The sequence below is a fragment of the Triticum dicoccoides genome, chromosome 1B (genome assembly GCF_002162155.2).
Source record: "Triticum dicoccoides isolate Atlit2015 ecotype Zavitan chromosome 1B, WEW_v2.0, whole genome shotgun sequence".
In the NCBI taxonomy this organism is placed as follows: Eukaryota; Viridiplantae; Streptophyta; class Magnoliopsida; order Poales; family Poaceae; genus Triticum; species Triticum dicoccoides.
Window position 1 is genome coordinate 681,647,745 of NC_041381.1, and position 6,887 is coordinate 681,654,631.

Genomic DNA, 6,887 nt, shown 5'->3' on the forward strand with positions numbered 1-6,887 from the left:
GGGTTTCCCCTCTCCCATGCGCATGGGCCTTGGGGGAGCTGGTGCCCCTGGCCCATTAAGGCTAGGGCGCCCCCTACAGCCCATGCTGCTGTATTGGACGTGGTGGAACATTTTCCGAACCTCCGGACCCCTCCGGAATCCTCCGGAACCTTCCGGAAGCTTCCCGGTACAATACCGGAAAAAACCAAACTTTTCCTGGAACCCGAACAACAACTTTCCATATATAAATCTTTACCTCCGGACCATTCCGGAACTCCTCGTGACGTCCGGGATCTCATCCGGGACTCCGAACAACATTCAGTAACCACATACATCTATTCCCTATAACCCTAGTGTCATTGAACCTTAAGTGTGTAGACCCTACGGGTTCGGGAGACACGTAGACATGACCGAGACAACTCTCTGGCCAATAACCAACAGCGGGATCTGGATACCCATGTTGGCTCCCACATGTTCCACGATGATCTCATTGGATGAACCATGATGTCGAGGATTCAATCAATCCCGTATTCAATTCCCTTTGTCTAGCGGTATTGTACTTGCCCGAGATTCGATCGTCGGTATCCCGATACCTTGTTCAATCTCGTTACCGGCAAGTCTCTTTACTCGTTCCGTAACACATCATCCCGTGATCAACCCATTGGTCACATTGTGCACATTATGACGATGTCCTACCGAGTGGGCCCAAAGATACCTCTCCGTCACATAGAGTGACAAATCCCAGTCTCAATTCGTGCCAACACAGACACTTTTGGAGATACCCGTAGTGCACCTATATAGCCACCCAGTTACGTTGTGACGTTTGGTACACCCAAAGCATTCCTACGATATCCGGGAGTTGCACAATCTCATGGTCTAAGGAAATGATACTTGACATTAGAAAAGCTTTAGCATACGAACTACACGATCTTTGTGCTAGGCTTAGGATTGGGTCTTGTCCATCACATCATTCTCCTAATGATGTGATCCCGTTATCAACGACATCCAATGTCCATGGTCAGGAAATCGTAACCATCTATTGATCAACGAGCTAGTCAATTAGAGGCTTACTAGGGACATGGTGTTGTCTATGTACCCACACATGTATCTGAGTTTCCTATCAATACAATTATAGCATGGATAATAAACGATTATCATGAACAGGGAAATATAATAATAATAACTAATTTATTATTGCCTCTAGGGCATATTTCCAACATATATAGCCTCCACACAAAATCTAACCGTTACACACAATTTACCAAACTCGGTGGGACCGAATCAACAAACTCGGTCGGGCCGATTCAGTAAACCTAGTGACCGTTAGGATTTTTGGTGGGACCGACATGCAACTCGGTAGGACCAATATGGTTAGGGTTAGGGCATAACGTAATCTCAGTGAGACCGATTACACAAACTCGGTGAGACCGATTTTGGTAATAAGCTAACCAGAGAGTTGGTCAGGTAAACTCGGTGGGACCGATTCTCTCTTTTCGGTGAGACCGAAACGTTACGAAGGGGGAACAGAGAGTTTACATTGCAATCTCGGTGGGACCGATTGCTCACTTCGGTTAGACCGAAACGTTACGAAGGGAAACAGAGAGATTACAATCCCATCTGGTGAGACCGAGATCCCTATCAGTAAGACCGATTTGCCTAGGGTTTGTGGAAGTGGCTATGACATTTGAACTCGGTGGCGCCGGATAGAAAGAATCGGTGTGACCGATTTTGACTTTTGGTTTAGGTCATATGAGGATGTGAGAAAGTAGTTGAGGGTATTTGGAGCATATCAGTAAGCACTTGAAGCAAGAGGCTCATTAAGCAACACCTCATCCCTCCTTGAAAGTATTGGCTTTTCCTATAGACTCAATGTGATCTTGGATCACTAAAATGTAAAATGAAGAGTCTTGAGCTTTTGAGCTTGAGCCAATCTTTTGTCCTTGATATTTTGAGGGATCCACTTTCATCATCCATGCCATGCCATTCATTGAGCTTTCCTGAAATAATAGTCTTGGAGTAGCATTAGCTCAATGAGCTATATGTTGTTGTGAATTACCAAAACCACCTAGGGATAGTTGCACTTTCAATCTCCCCCTTTTTGGTAATTGATGACAACATATAGATCAAAGCTTCGACAAATGATAATAAGATTGAAAAACATCGTCGCTTTGAGAAGTATGTGATAAGCAAGAGCTCCCCCTAAATTTGTGCATGGTTTAAGATTTGCTTTGGACTGCAAATGCACAAGGAATTAGGCTCATGGGTTACTCTTCCATGTCACATACATCTTGGTGGAGCGCTCAAAATAATAAAGATTGAATACATGCACTCATCACCAAGCAAAGTGAATGATCATATAAGGATAGGTAACATAATATCATCAAACAGACATAAGTGTAGCTTATGATCAAACACATGATCATCAATGTTTCACAGATAATAGAATGGTATCTCAAGCAATCAAAAGCAAATAAAGTTTAACCACCAAAGCAAGAGAGAACAAAAGCAACACTCTCTCTCTCTCTCGAAGCCTATGATCTATACATTTTTCTCCCCCTTTGGAAACAAGTTACCAAAAAGTTCATAGAAAATGCATAGTGCTAGATCGACTCTCAGGCTTGATCTTTAGGTGGTGGTGTCCGGAGAACTCCAAGAACGAAGGCTTCAGTCGATGTAGAGGGAGCTGGAGGAGTTGGTGCTGGAACTGGTTGCCCTGTAGCTATAGGAGCTGTTGCTGGTGCAGATGATGTGGCTCTAGTGTCTGTCACAGGCACTGCAGCTGACCTTTGAGCTCTAGGCACTCTGGTAAATTCATTAGTGGTTGTCTTGCCCTTCCTCTCCTGCATGTCTTCCTGAAGCTGCTCCACAACAGACTGAATCTCAGTTACTTTGACATCTAGATCATAGAATTTTTCTTCCATGATTCTTTCCAGGCTCTCCTGGTTTTGAGTTAGGGTGGCCAACCCTTTCTCAATCCTCAGTGTTGATGCTATCAAGTAACCAAGATGCTCCTGCTTGTTCTTTAAAAAGTACTCAGATGCCTCCTCTTGAGTTGGCATCTTGGCAGCCTTCTCTTTCCTTGCCTTCTCCTTCTTCTCTTGAGCTTGCACTAATGATGGTTCATTCTCATTCATTACAACCTGATTGTCCTCAAAGTTTGGATAAAGAGCAAAGTGTTCCTTATCCAACAGATATTTCCCTGTGCCCATCTTTGAGTTAATCAACTCCTGAATCTGTGGGGCATATCCACAACTTCTCTTCTGGTCTGCTGCTGTCCTCTTAATGGTCTCAACCATAAGGCTCATGACCTTGAATTTCGGTGGCACATCAAACAAGTGCAGCAAGTTGATAGCATGCCCTCTAATCATGTTGTGGTCACCTGACTTGGGCAAAAGAGTGTGCCTTAGGATGCAGTTGATTGTCGGCAGCCCCGACAGAAGAAAATGGACTGACCCAAACTTGAAAGTCTCAAGAGCGTTGTTTGGGATCTCCTTGTACATATGTGACATAGTGTTGTGTCCCATTTTCTTCTTGGCATAGACATCCAAGTCATCTTCACTCTCCTTGGGGGCATTGATCAGACTAGCCCATTCCTCTATGGTTGACTGGTACCTTGTGCCTTCTGACATCCAAACTATCCTTCCATCTGGATAGAAGTGTGCTGTGGAGTAGAATTGCATAATGAGTTCATCATTCCAGTTGGTGAGCTTCTGCCCAACAAAATCTACAACTCCACAAGCAACAAAATTGTCTTGCACTCCAGGATAGTGTTCCTCATTCTCCTCCATGTAGGTCCAGTCGACCCACATCATATCACACACTATGGGCTTCTTGTCCAACAAGATTGTCTCATAGAAGTCCTGCTGTTCCTTTGTATGGAACTTGTAATCAACAGCTGTCCTTCTCCTGGTGGCATATGGATCTGTCATTCTCCATAGCCTCAACCCTGAGTCTCTCCTGATATTCATGTCCTCAGCCACAGGATGAGCATCATTGTGGTCTGGAATCTTGGGCTTTAGCTTCCTCAGGACTTGTCCTTCATCCTCTTCCTCAGCAACTTCAGGCACTGGGGCCTTGTTCTTCTCAGCAGCTGGAATACTCCTGGTATTCCTCTTTGGTGCAAGCTTGGGCTTGGGAGCAGCTTTGGGTGCTTCTTTGGGCTTTGATGTTGCAGCCCCTGATTTTATAGCATCACCCATCAGCTTTTGTGCCTTGGGTGCTGGTGCAGCAACCTCTTCTTCTTCTTCCATCATGGAAGGTTGCCCAACAACTCTGGCCATGATCTTTTTGACCCTTTCCTTCCTTTTCTTTCCTTCAGCAGAAGCAGGCTCTTTGGACTGGGATTCCAAAGGAATTTGAGTGGAGACTCTGGCTTTGGACATTGGTTGTCTTCCTGCAGGACTTTTAATCTTCATGCCTGGCTTTACTGCAGTTGAGCTGAACTTCTTCTTGAGCTCTACTTTCTTGGAAGTAGCCTCATCTTTTTCTGCCATGTAGTCCTCATCCTTAGATTCCGAGGTTCTCTTCTTCCTTGTCCTGGTGGCAGCTTTAGGCAGATTGCTTGGGGTGCTCCTGCTCCCTTCATCTGAGCTGCTAGAGGGACTAGTTCCCTCACTCATGTGAATCTGCTCTTCTGACTTGTTCTGGCTGTCACTTTGGTCTGACATGCTGCAAATTAATGACTACTGACCCTGTGAATAGTTATAGATGAGATAGAATGGATGAGCATCACAAAATGCAGAGATTTTTGCAAAAGAATGATTCAAAAAACTCAGTTTTAGTTTTCCACAGAAAGATTTCGGATCAACCGATTTTCAAACTCGGTAATACCGAAGCAGTTTTGGAACCTAAACTAGTAAACTCGGTGGGACCGAGTCACAGTTCGGTGGCACCAAGACTGCTAGGGTTTTACAAAGTTCTAAAATTGGTCACACTGATTTGTAATTCTCGGTCAGACCGAGAGTTACTAGTGCAATGGCGTTAGCCAAATTGGTGGGACCGAAAAGTTCAAATCGGTTGCACCGAGATTGAAAACTTAGATCGACTTAGTGATCTCGGTGGGACCGAAATGGAGGAATCGGTCAGACCGAGAATCACAAAGAAGTTTTGGAAGTTTAAGTCTCTGACGAATCGGGGACTCCGAGTGCTCCTCAGACAGAGTGGTTCGAATCTAACTTGGTCAAATTTTGTGATGTAGCATGAATAGAGTTTGAGACGAGAAAAGCATAGATAGCTAGAGAAGGTTCTTAGGCATTCTTGTCCATCCACTTGGCAAAAAGAGAAGAACCCAAACAATCAAAGCAACAAGTGGATGTCCTCGAATGAGTAAAGTATGCAACCAACATGCTCACACAATAGAATGGCAAATGAAATATGTGGCAAAGCATGCACAACCAATTCTAGCATATATCAAACAATTGGCGATGACTAGGTCATCTATATGTGAGTATATTGACTTAGGAGTCAAATGAGAACATTTGATCATAGGTCATACTCATCGTTTAAGCTCAAGTGGGGTTACCACTTTTACATAATGCATTGATGTGTTCACACCATTAGAGTTTCTTTGACTCAATTCTTAGAGTTAAGCTCCCCCTAGATGTGAGATCCCCTTTTAGAGGGATGAACTAACCTTGGGTTTTGTCGACGATGACTACATGTAGATGTTGAAGATGTTGATGCTCAATGTTGATGTAGATCATTTGGAGAAATCCGTTGGAGTGAGTTGCACTTTCAACATACCTACATGGGTTAGTCCCACAAGGAACAAACAAGAATATCCATAGACATAGAGTGATGCACACACAAGATGATGTCCATGAAATCATTAGGTTACCTTGTCCCTTGCCTTACCAACATGAGGGTTTGTGACTCCTTGAACTAGTGCAAGATGTGGAAGTTGATTGCACTTGTCCTTGCCATAATGATATGAGTGAAGAATGTTGGCGGAGTCACCCTCAAGAACTCTCTACTTCTTCTTCTTCGGGATCCACATCATCTTGATGGGAATCCTTGGAGTTGTAGTCGTACTTGATGAAGTAGAGCTTGACGTAGTCTTGGGATCCCACTTGACCAAGGCCTTAGGTGCTTCCTCAAATGCATCAATCTCCTCTTGAAGCTTGTCCTTGCCTTTGTTCTTGTGGTCTTGTGGTGGAAGATCATCTTGTGCTTGTGTTCCCTTGAAGGAAGTAGGATCATACTTCTCTTGTTGAGGAACAAACTTCGTCTTGGGGTATTGATCTTCTTCCCACTCAACTCCATTGGCATTGAACTTTCGTTCAAAACCAACACCTTGATTCTTCCGGTGCCTTCTTTGCTTGCGCACAATTTCCTTGAATTGCTTACTCCCGGCAAGGCTCTTGTATACACCCTTCTCTATAATTCCCTGCAATAATCTATTTTCTTGATCAAGTGTAACTTGGCTAAGAGAATCATTAGTGGAATCAAGAGAACTACTAGAAGCAACAATATTTGATTTAGCATAATTATTGTTACTACTAGAGGAAGTATCTTTCTTGTACTTATTACTAGATTTGACTTGAGGCATGTAAGTAGATAAGAGTAAACGGTTGGCAATGTAAGAAGAACTTTTCTTACGAAGATCATCATTGATTGCTTTTAAGAACTCATGCTCTTGCTCAAGATTGAGCTTTTCAAAGCGTAACTTCTCATGAGCCCTTAAAACTTCTTGATGGTCTTCGAAGATAGTTTCATGAGCTAACTTAAGAGTGTTTAGTTCTTTAGTTAGAAGCTCAATCTTCTCCTTATCATTGTCATTCGTTTTATCTTGATTAGCAAGATTAATTGACGTTTCATCATAGTATTCATCACTAGAGTTGTCAACAAGTAAATCATCATCACCTAGCAAGTCATCTTCATCACTATTGAAATCAACATACTCGGGATGT